Consider the following 12,035-nt stretch of genomic DNA (forward strand, 5'->3'; position numbering starts at 1 on the left):
GCTCCCAGATTATTTATATTTACAGCCAAGGTTGGGAACTATTAAAATCCTTACTCTAGGAATAGGAAAGGAAGCGAAGAAGTAAGCCTGCCCTTTTTCTCCACTTTCCTGCTTCTAGAAGAGATTTCCCAACGAGCCTAAAGGTTTTCAGTTTTAGACAGATCTGTTTCTCTATCAGCTCTCTGTCCTTAGCTAACCATTTAGTTATCTATAACACCAACCAGTTGTTTGTGTTCTTTCCATGCTAAAAGTATATATTTTATATCTTTGTATGCCCAGGATTATTGTGAGAATAAAAATGAAAACATGAGTCTAAAACATTTGTATAAAATATAACATTACATCTAAAGAATTTTGTTTGGGTTTCATTTTTGGTCCTAGGAGGTCATAATTGCTTGCTTAATTACTTCCCAGCAGATATGGTATATATGTGGCAAGGAAGTTAAGTCTAAGTTAAAATTATATCATATTTCACATGTTACTATGTAAACATACATATTATATGTGCATATAAATATTTTCAACTAACATTATAAATTATGATATATATTTAATCTAGTAAATATAAAAATTGAAGCAACAAGGGCCCTTTGATGCTTTCTTTCTATTACTGGTGTGCATATTTGTACCCTGGCATGGTCTGAAACCAGATTTTCATTTATTCTTCATCCTTGGTACATGTATAATAAGAATATTACTTATAGAAATTGATTAGTTGGATATCTCTATGAACTTCTTTTAAAGACATATGTTAGCAAATGATATAATTCATTTAATCCTTCTGAAATTAAAATAAGAACAAAACATTTTTGGTAGAAATGTTAATTTACATAAGTCTAGGAAGACATATTGATATTCAGAGAAAACACTACTGAATACCTTTTATGTTAAGAATGACCACCAGTTTCCATTTTCCTTTTTTTTCTTTTATAATTGATATTTTATTGGTTATACACATTTCTTAATGTTTGTAATGAAATTTTAAAAGGCATGTAGTTGTAATTCTTTTTTAAACAGTTACTCCAGTGACTTTCCGGCCTGAAATTTGGAAATTTTTCTTAAGAGTATATCAAGTACCAATATCTTCAAATGTTGATATACTGTTATATCGTAATTCTCACTAATTTACAGTTTAATATCATATACACTACAGACTCAAATTTTCAATCTTTCATAGCACATTAACAAAGTTACTAGGGAAATTGGACTACCACTACCAAAGATGTTACAGAGTACATGTAAGTCTGACAGGAAGAGCCAAGATTAAAGAGTGGTTTTCTTTAGGAAACAAGTATCCTAAAAAACATGAGAATAGAAGTAATTTAAAATGTTCAAAACATATTCAATGCACAACTGTGACTCCAAATTGTCATTTAGTATGCTGAGTATTATAGGATATAAAAACTACTGCCCCATTTATGGATGTTAAACTAACACTCAAGACAATCAAAACCTCCCGTATTCAATATGCTGCTCTTTTCTGGTTGTACCAAAACAAACAAATAAAAACATCACCACCACCACCACCAACAACAACACCAGCAAATAATTTCACCTCTTAAAAACAAAACATTTACACTTAAAAAAATGTAATAAGGTGAGATTCCTTCCTTCTTAAACACATTTCTAGAGCCACTAAAAAACTTGCATTTAAAAAATAATTGATAAAAATATTCTCCTGGATTGTACAAGAAGGGAGACAGGAACCACTGACATGATATGGTATACATGCTATTAATCAGACTTGGCGTCTTTCTCCCCGCTTCATCAGAGGAGATGGACTCTCCTATTTAGTTTCTCCGTTTTCTGCGGCTAAATATTCTTTATTATCATGATTAGCCACTTGAGCCTCTTTACCTTTTTTTTTGCACTTTTTTTTGGTGAAGATTCATCCGTTCCAGCCGCCTTTTTTGGCTTCATCTACACTTTTGCATTAGAAGGTTAAATGACACCATCACCACTCTCATCTTGCGATGCTTGATCACCACTCCCTGTGACAGACCAGACCTTCCTCTTGGGCATCCTGGTGAAGAGGGCTCCTGCTGGATGCCTGGGGCCTGGATGCGCCGGGGGCCTTCGTGTGCTGGTTGGCTGGACCACTGCCACTCCTCTGGCTGAGTGGCTGGGTTACGCGGCAGAAATGGTGGAAGAACCAACGGATGACTTGTTCCATTTTCTTTTCCTATATTTTCATTAGAATTTCTTGAATGCTCATCAAATAGTAGTGACTTTCGTGGTGCCTTCAACCCAACAAAGATTAAGTTATTTTAAAGGTGTTTGGCTTCTCATCACCAGTTGGCTGTTCATAAGTAAGACAGATCCCAATGTCCCCTCCATTGATTATCAATCCAAGGGTCATTTTTTCTTTAACACTAGAAATTCTCATCTAACCTTTCTTTTGTCTCTTTAGATGCACTAAAATCTTAATCCTAAAAAAAAAAAACAAAAAAAACTATAAGAGATATTTCCTTATAACTCTTGCAGAAGAAAAGGACATCTATATGGAATTTAATCAACTTGCTATGATCATTTTGTTGACAGTACTTTTTTCCTCTCTGGTAATCATTCATTTAATTATATATCTTGCAGTAACTGGGAATCTACTAGAAGATTTTTAACAAGGGAAACCTGATGAGATTACAATTTTAAGAAGATAATTCCAGTAGTAACACAGAGAGAAAGATTAGGAGGACAAGATAATAGAAGCAAACAAAATTATTGGGAGAATAATATTCTTGGTAAGAGCCATGAGACAGTAGCAGTGGGAAAGGAGGTGGGGGATGGATTTGAGAAATGCAAAGGACATGAAATTTGAATGAATTTGTGAGGAAGTGAAGGTGGGAAGACTAGATGATTATGTTAAGGAACTTAGCTGAGAAGAAGAGGAGAGTGGACAAATGGATGGGGGGCTCCTTAGTAGGAGGACAGGGGATTGTGTACTTTTTTAGTAAGAGAGAAAGCGAAGAATGGAAAAAGGTAATGAAGACAAAAGTTAGAGATATGTAATAAGGATTTAAAATTCCAGAAGAAGCATCAAGGAATATAAATAAGATCACAAGGTGAAGAGTTGGACATGGAGAGGAGTAGGGACATACCATCTTATGAGTGGGGAGATAAGTTGGTGACAATGAATGAAGGTGTGGATAAATTTTGATTTATGGAGGGGAGTTCAAAAACGGTGTTATACCCCATGGCGTGCAGTTTACCAGTGAAAATTAGGTCCTTACTGACTCTGGAGAAGCCTTTTGTCCCAAATGCCTTGGAAAACCTTATCCGCCTCCTCTCACATGCACGCTAGCTCCAATTTCTAAATTCCCTCTGTAACACTCCTGTTAGTGTCCTGCTATGTTTTCCAATCTTGGTGGGCAGAGGAGGACTTCCTTAAGAGAGATGAAGTTAGAAAACAGGAGAGCCAATGAAACGAAGTGCTGCTTCAAACAAAATATAGCAAAATAAAAGTAATCATTATACTGAAAATGATAGAGTAAAATTAAAAATAAACTCTAAAGAAGGGTAGAAAATTTATGTATATTCAAGTCAATTTAATTTACTATGGGATTAAACTCACCTAGAATTTACTAATTTCCAGTGTGCTGAGGCTAACTAGGGTTACATTCTAATCTGTTCTGTCTAAATAGCATCATAGTGCATGTAGAGAGAAGCTAAACAAGCTTTTTCAGAGGCAGGCTTATGCTTCTTTCCAATGGTCCTTTTCAGGCATTAACAAGCTCTATTACGTGGGCACCCTGAATTTGCTAGCTTCTCTCTTTAACATCACTGTCCTGGAAACCTGTGTTGCAATCTGTGGCTAAATGTCAGATACCCAGTGCCAAGAATCATGTGTGTGAGAGCACAGAATTTGGAATTCAATAGACCAATGCACAGAATTTGGAATTCAACAGGCCAATTGTAAATCCTGGCTTTTGCCAATTATTTGTGAGATGTTGAGAAATTGAACCAAAGACTATGATTAGTCTTTTGTGAAATAGAGCTAACAATATAAAACAATGAGCCTAATAAACTTAAATGCTGAATTTATAGCATGTAGTATATCTAGTGTTTAAGAGCATAGACATTAAAGGCAAATTGCCTGGATTTGAATTTGTACTCTGCCACTAATCAGCTGTGTAACAGATGCAACTTTTTAGACCAACTCGTCACCAGTAACATGGGAATAATAATACCATTTTCTTCAAAAGCTTGTTATAAGAATAAGTTAAATATTATTATTTTCAGACTTATTTGGTATAAAAAGATATTGTTGTTGTCCATTTCTGCAGAAGTGTCTATCACACGATTCTACATGGAGTTTGACAATAAGAAAATAATTTGAGCATTCATCAAAAGAATTCCCACAAAACAATTTCCAAAAGCAATAGGAAACATAATGTCTTTATATTTGCTAAAAGTGATTATATTCTTTGTGCCAGAACTGACGAAAGATCAGAGAATTATTTTTCATCTTGATCTACCCGCAGTGCACTGTGAATTAGATTCAAATGTTTCAAAGAAAATTAGAAGTAGTAGCCTTGCTTTTCATTACTATATGAAACATATTGATATTCAGGATTTTGGGAGATCATAGACAGTGTTTTTGGGTCCCCTAGAGTGCTGATGTTAGGCTTTCCTATGGCATATATGACCCTCTTTGGTCTCCTCTTTATGAAAGCAAGAATATTTCCTGAGTGTTTGTAGCTACCTAACCTAGGAAGTTATTCACATCAATTATAATCTAAGAGCAAACTTTTCCCTTTTGTAGGCTATTGCATGGATTCCAATTTATGTTTCCAATTGTTCAATAATAATAATGATGATAGTGAGAAATTTAATTTGCAAAGTTCTTTATGGCTATTGCCATAAGGTGTTTTATTAGATCATCACAATATGTAGAGCAGATCTTACTATAACCATTTTACTTAAAAAGGATCTTAAACATGAACCCAGGTTTCTTATGCCAAGTCTACTGCACCAAACCGCTCTCTCAAAACGTACATTACTTAGAATCTTAGAGATATGCTAACAAAAATGGATGAACATTTAAATATGCACTGCTTCTTATGTTACCACAACACAAAGTTTATAGAGCATTCATTCTGTGACTGACTTACTGCCAAGGGCTTTGCACAGGTTTTCTCAGTTAAAGTCAAGAAGAACATTGTGAGGTGGTACAGTATTCCGATGTTATAAGTGAGAAAACTAAGGCTCATGGAGGCTAGTAACCCATCTTAGGTCTCAAAACTAGGTCATTGGCAACAGAGGATTTTGGTTTGCTTTTAATTAATTGAGGTAAAATTAGTATATAACATATTAGTTTCAGGTGTAAACATAATAATTTGTATATAGTGTATGTAGTGTATATACTACAAAATGATCAGTACAATAAATCTAGTAACCATTTGTTACCATGCAATTAACTTCCTATACCCAGTTCTCCCATCCCACCCCCTTCCACTGGCAACCACCAGTCTGTTCTCTGTATCTATAAGCATGTTTGTTTTTATTTTGTTTGTTTGTTTGTTTTTAGACTCCACATATAAGAGAGATCATGTGGTATTTGTCTTTCTTTGTCTGACTTATTTCACTTAGTATATTGTCCTCAAGGTCCATCCATGTTGTTTCAAATAGTAAGATTTTATTTGTTTTTTATGGCCAAATAAAATTCCACTGCATATGTACCACATTTTCTTTATCCATTCATCTGTCAATGGTCACTTAGGTAGTTTCCATATCTTGGCTATTGTAAATAAATAATGCTGTTAACAAATATAGGGGTGCATATATCTATATATCTTTTCAAATTAGTGGGTTTTTAAAATTTTTTTGGATTAATAGCCAAAAGTGGAATCACTGCACCATATGATAGTTCTATTCTTAATATTTTGAGGAATTTCCATACCATTTTCATAATGGCTGCACCACTTTATATTCCCACCAACAGTGTATGAGGGTTCCCTTTTGCCCATGTGCTCTCCAACAGTTGTTATTCCTTGGCTTTTTGTTAATAGCCTTTCTAATACTTGTGAGGTGGTATCTTATCATGGTTTTGATTATTTGCATTTCCCTTATAGTTATGCTGAACATCTTCTCGTGTGCCTGTTGCCCATCAGTATGTCTTCTTTGGAGGAATGTCTGTTTAGAATCTCTGAACTTTTTTTTTTCGTATTGAATTGTTGGGTTTTCTTGCTGCTGAGTTGTTTGAGGTCTTTATATATTTTGGATACTAACCTCTTATATGATATATGGTAATGCATGTACAGCACTCTCACAAGTACTCAGGTAGTGTTAGCTTCTTATGGTAGGTAAGAGATTATCAGCTGAGCCTATATTTCCATTATATAAAAAAACTAAAATCACTGATGCTTCTGGAAATTTACTAATGATGCCACTAAATGTCACATAATGGTTGATGTTTTAATTCAGAACAGCAAACTCCTAGGGGGTGCTGGGGCATATCTTCATTATTATAGTTCCTCTAATGCTCATTATAATACATTGTGACTAATAGCAAATGTTAGATGAATGACCAAACAAATGAATAAATTAATAAATGAGGAATCTGGGAGACAGAATGATCCCACATTAGCCAAATTACAATGTGTTCATGAGCAACCATATCTGTCTCTAAGGCTGTTCACATCCATAAAATAATTCTATCATGGAGAGTAAACATATTCATTTTAATGACAGCAGTGGCTGTGAATTTTCATGTTAGACACATGTGCTTTTCATATTTCATCATTAGTCATGAGTATGCCATGAATTTCAGTACCCATGATGGAAACAGCTTTGCCTTAATTCATCCTCCGACTTTTGTTAGTTATCCCATTTGAGGCTACACTAGAATCAGTTGAAAAGTGAGCATGGGGTTCCAGTCATTTGTTTCCAATAGACTTTGTAAGATATTCTAATTTTATTTTTAAATAAAATATAAAAGCCGTGGATGCCTATGAATGTCCATTTCATGGATGGTGATACAACTGCCATAGTTAAGTTATCTGAGACACACCAAATAGTTTTTGTTTTTGCTTTTACAAAACAGTTTTTAATTAAAAAAAAAAAATAACCTCATACTTATTGTCCAGACCTTGATTAAAATACAGAATGTGGCTACTGAGTCCATTGAATCCCTGGGAACCTTTAATTTTGCCACTGCTCATTCTCCATGGCTAAATTTACTACTGGATTCTAATCTATTCCAGAATCATTCCTGATACAGGTAAAACATATGTAGGAGAACCCTCTATATCACCTGTGGCACCATGGTATCAATGGATGTAGATAACAGAGACGTTCCCTGGTTGCTTTGATAAAGACACAAGGGGCAACATTCCCTACTCCCTCTCTACAAAATTGACCATTTCTAAAACCGGTATTCACCTTATTTTCATAGATTAGGAATTCAGTTTCCCATTAATACTAGAATCAGGATCCTTCCATGAATGCCAACCTGCTTTACTGAGCACTTAAGAAATCCTGATTGACATTTCCCAGGTTTCTCACTTGGGCAAAATACAATATCCTCCCATTCCCTACGTCTCCTTGAGTCGCTGACCTGAATAAGATCGTGTAATGATAATGGTGCTTTCATTTTTACCTGCTCCCAGTAATATTGTTTCATCTGACTGATGTAAACCCCTTCCTGCCAACTTCCCCACACAGTTACCCAGCTATGCCTAAAACTGTCACACACATCACATCTGACATTATAAACATTGGACCCCCATCTAGAGCCATTCTTCACCACTGAGAAGGTGTCCCTGTCTCCCTGAAGTGTTAGTCCTCACTTCCTCCTCCTTCCTCCCGCTGATGCTGCTGAACGCCAGCAATGGCCCAGTAAAATTCCAGCTTGCATTACATCACTACTGAGACAATCAGAAACACGGCCTTAGCTTCATTAAGCTTTTACTTCCACGGTGTTCAAAACAGACCTCCTCTAGCTTCTCCATATGCTTAATATTTCTTTGGCACAAAATAGATAAAATGTTTTAATTTTCAACTTTAAAATATGTGAAAAAACATTCAATAAGACTATGCCTGATTTCCTAGGGTTTTTTTTTCTTTCACTTTTAGCCATTTGCTTGTGCTTTGAGATAAACTCATATTTTGAACGTATGTATGGTATCAATACTTTGTCGTATTTACATGCTCACAGACATAAGGTCACCCAACAATAATCATTTATAATAATATATTAATTATTTTATTATGAAACTAATGCATATTTGTCATGGACAATTTTAGTAAATAATGTTAATAGTAGTGGCATTTTTATTGAGTTGTGCTATACCCATATGAACTTATTTAATCCTCACAAGTCTCTAGAAGGAAGACTTTTTATTATCCTCATTAATTTTTTTTTTTCTTTTGAAATAACTTTAGACTTAGAAAAACATTAAGAAAATAGTACAGAGAGTTCCTGTATATCCTTTACATCCCTTAATGTTAACATCTTAACATAGCTGTGACGTATTTATCAAAACTAAGAAACTGGCAATGGTATAATACTGTTACCAAATTACAGACCTAACTTGGGTTTCACCAGCTTTTCTACTAATGTCTTGTTCTGTTTCAGGATCCAATTCAGGGCAACACATTGCATTCAGTCATCATGTCTCAGTCTCCTCTTGTCTGACAGTTTTTCATTCCTTGTATTTCATGTCCTTGACACTTTTGAGGACTAGTGGTCAGATATTTTATAGAATGTCCCCCAATGTGGGTCTGTCTGATGTGTTTTTGTACTTAGACTGGGGTTATGGATTTTTGTGAATAATACCACAGAGGCACGGTGTTCTTATCATCATACCAGGGATATATGACATTATTGGTGATGTTAACCCTCATCGCTTGGTTAAGATGGTGCCTGCCAGATTTCTCCACAACGCTAGTATTTGTCCTTTTCCATACCTTATTCTTTGGAAGTGAATCACTAATTTCAGCCTACACTCAAGGGAAGCATATTCTCCACCTACTGAAGAGGAGAGTGTCTAATATGTTACTGAGAATTCTTCTGTAAAAAATATTTGTCCTTTCTATTTATTTGTCCATCTACTTATTGATTCAGTCATTTATTTATATCAGCATGGACTCGTGGATATTTATTTTAGATTTTAGGTTATAATTCAATACTATAATTTTTTTTTTCATTTTAAATAGACTTTGTTTTTCAGAGCAGTTTTAGGTTCACAGCAAATTTAAGCAGAAAGTATAAGAGTCCCCACTTATCCTCTCTCCTAACGCCCACAGCCTCCTCCATTATTAACATTCCCCACCAGAGTGGTACATTTGTTACAGCTGATGAACCTGCATTAACACATCTTAATCACCCAAAGTCCACAGTGTACATTAGGGTTTAGTCTTGGTATTATAAATTCTATTTGTTCTGAAAGTTGTATCATGACATGGATCCACCATCATACAGGATTATCCTCATTTTTCATAAGAGTAAACTGAAGAACAGAGATATTAAGTTGTTCAGGGAAGGTGACACAGTTGGTTAACATTTTATGAGTGATGTAATGCATTTCTTTAAAATTCATTGCAAAATTCATTTGAATTATTTTATACATTATTTCCTTGTAGATATACACTGCAGTTGATCCATGTATCTCCTTATTTCTGATTTTTTCCAACATGCAAGTGACATTTAGATAAAAATCTGTTTTATACTCCACCATAATAATAGATTCTGTAAAGACAGAGATCCTGTTTGTTCATTTTTATGTCCTCCTTCCTTCCTCATTCACGCCTTCCACTAACCAATAGAGTAGGTGATAAATGATTGTTTGCGGAGCAAATGATTATCCAACAAGTTATTGAGCTTAAAGTTTTATCAGGCGTACCTTTGAAGCTGACATTATGGAGGCCTGATTTCTGAGGTTTCTTGAGGCTACTGTCAGAGGAAGAAATGTGAGCAGAATGGTATATTTTGGTGTCACATACTTTACCTTCTTAAAAATGACTTCAGAGTTTCACATCTTGGAATGTGGTTTTGTAGAATAATATTTAAAGTCTCATAAGGTTTGAGGGTATTTGTAGCTTCCATCTATGTTAACAGCCATCTGTGAACTGCAGCAAGCATGTGATCAAGGCTCCAGACCCTTTTGAAGATCCAATGTGTTTTCTGAAGTCTAACATTTTTATGTATAAAAATGGGAATGGCTCAACAGTAACCTTACAATGATGGGCACAGAAAGGAGCAACCACCACAAAAGGTTCTTTACTAAGGAGACAATTACTTTCTTTAATACCATATGCTCTGTCTAATGTGACTAGTCATTTTCTGAGAATTTTTAAACAGAAAGGTCCAAAAATATTTCTCCATTTGTGATTTCCTAATAAAATATGATCATTCATCTCCCCATTTTGAATTGATCATATTTTCCTCCAGTGAAACCAGCTATACTCAGTCTATTTTCAGACACTCCATTTTCTGAAGCTGAATATGAGGTTTTTAGAACAAAACTCCATTCTTCTTTTTCTCTTTTTTTTTTGACAAGTTTAAAGCATATATTTAAAGTACAATTTATAAAATGCTTAATCTGCCGACTCAGGAGCCCGCGGTGCGGGGTGGTAGGGTGGGCAGCTGCCCGCTAGACCAGCGGAGCAGGACTGCCGGGGTGCGGCCCTCCCTCCCATGCCCTTCTCTTCAGATACCCAAGGGGCCCATGTGCACCCCTGGGATCACATGGCCAAAAACAGGACCCCAGAGTTTTCCAGAGTCTCTGCCTACCAGGGAGGCTGGGGCAGCCCTGCCGGCCCATCCCTGAGCAGAGCATCCCCAGATGGGGCAGAGCAGGGTATGGCTGGGCTAGCCAGGGAGGAGTGAGGGCAGTGGGCTCTGGAAGGGGCTGATGGTAGCAGATAGGGTGTTGCCTCCTGCCTGCAGGTGGGGAGCACCCTGATTGAGCGGGCGGAGAAGGGTTGGTGACCAGGCCCAGACCCCCAGCTCCTTTGGTTATAGGCTGACATCAGAGTAGTGGCTCATGGGAAGCGGTTAGCTGGAAGGTCTGAGGCCTGGCTCACGGGGTCAGGGAGGAGCTGGGGGAAGGGGACAGTACCATGAAGGCAGATAAAGGGGCAGCAGCCTCAGGTTTCTGCCCCCCACTCCCCTGGGGGAACCAGTCTGTCATTACCAATCTTTGCAATGCACAGCTTGTCTTTCCCCAAATGTTATTCAGAATGGTCTGCTCCCAAGGTATTGATCTCACAAGGGAAATGTACCGGGTGGAGTTACCGAGCTGATGCCATCAACAGAGATGGCGCTCCACAGACCCCTGAGAGTTCTAAGCCTTGCTGGAGTGGGAAGACGCACCTGCCTTCTCACCACACTCGGCAGAGGGCTCAGTGTCCTGGAGTCAGACTCTCTCCTGGCTTTCCTTGTGCTGACAGCAAAATACTGAGCAAGGCTCACAGCCTTACTGCTAAAGCCCGGGAGTGCAGCCTCACTCCCTGCCCTCTTCTAGAAGTAGTAAGCCGGGCTGGTAGGGAACCACCCTGAGGGGTTTTGGAAGGGGAAGTCTGTTCACTTTCCCTATCTCCCAAAATACCAGAGGTGAGGGGTTGGCACCCTCCCCAGGCTCTCTGAGCCTATAGAGCTAGCCCAGTCTCCAGGTAGGGCCCAGATGCTCTGGGACTTAGCTGGGGGGAGGGAGGTATAGGCATGAGGTGCTCATCTGTCCTGGGGGCTGCAGAGCCCTGCCCCTTTTCTGGGCGGCAGTAGGAATATAGAAGCTAAGCTCACCAAAATCCTATCGGTTAATGTTTCTAGTGAATTGCCCAGAAACATTTTTAAGTAGACTACCAAACTACCCTTTCTCAATTAAAAATTCATTAAACTGCTAAAACCCCTCCCATGTACTTTGTTTTGCAAATCAAATATTTGTATAAACAAACAAAAATAGGAAGGAAAGAAAAAAAAAAGAATATTTTCAAATGGAACTTGCTTGTAAGTGATGAAGACATGCACTTGAGGGTGGGTGGACGGGAGTTCTCATTTGTGTTTTGAAATCCCAAATTAATGAGCATGATAAACTGTT

General features: G+C 37.2%; 1 protein-coding gene across 2 annotated transcripts in view; it reads left to right on the top strand.

The window, feature by feature from the left end:
* The window catches only part of LUZP2 (leucine zipper protein 2), a 451,490-nt gene that overhangs the window by 399,109 nt on the left and 40,346 nt on the right, over positions 1-12,035 (top strand). The gene's annotated exons all lie outside the window — the stretch shown is intronic.

The sequence above is a fragment of the Balaenoptera musculus genome, chromosome 8 (genome assembly GCF_009873245.2).
Source record: "Balaenoptera musculus isolate JJ_BM4_2016_0621 chromosome 8, mBalMus1.pri.v3, whole genome shotgun sequence".
NCBI lineage: Eukaryota > Metazoa > Chordata > Mammalia > Artiodactyla > Balaenopteridae > Balaenoptera > Balaenoptera musculus.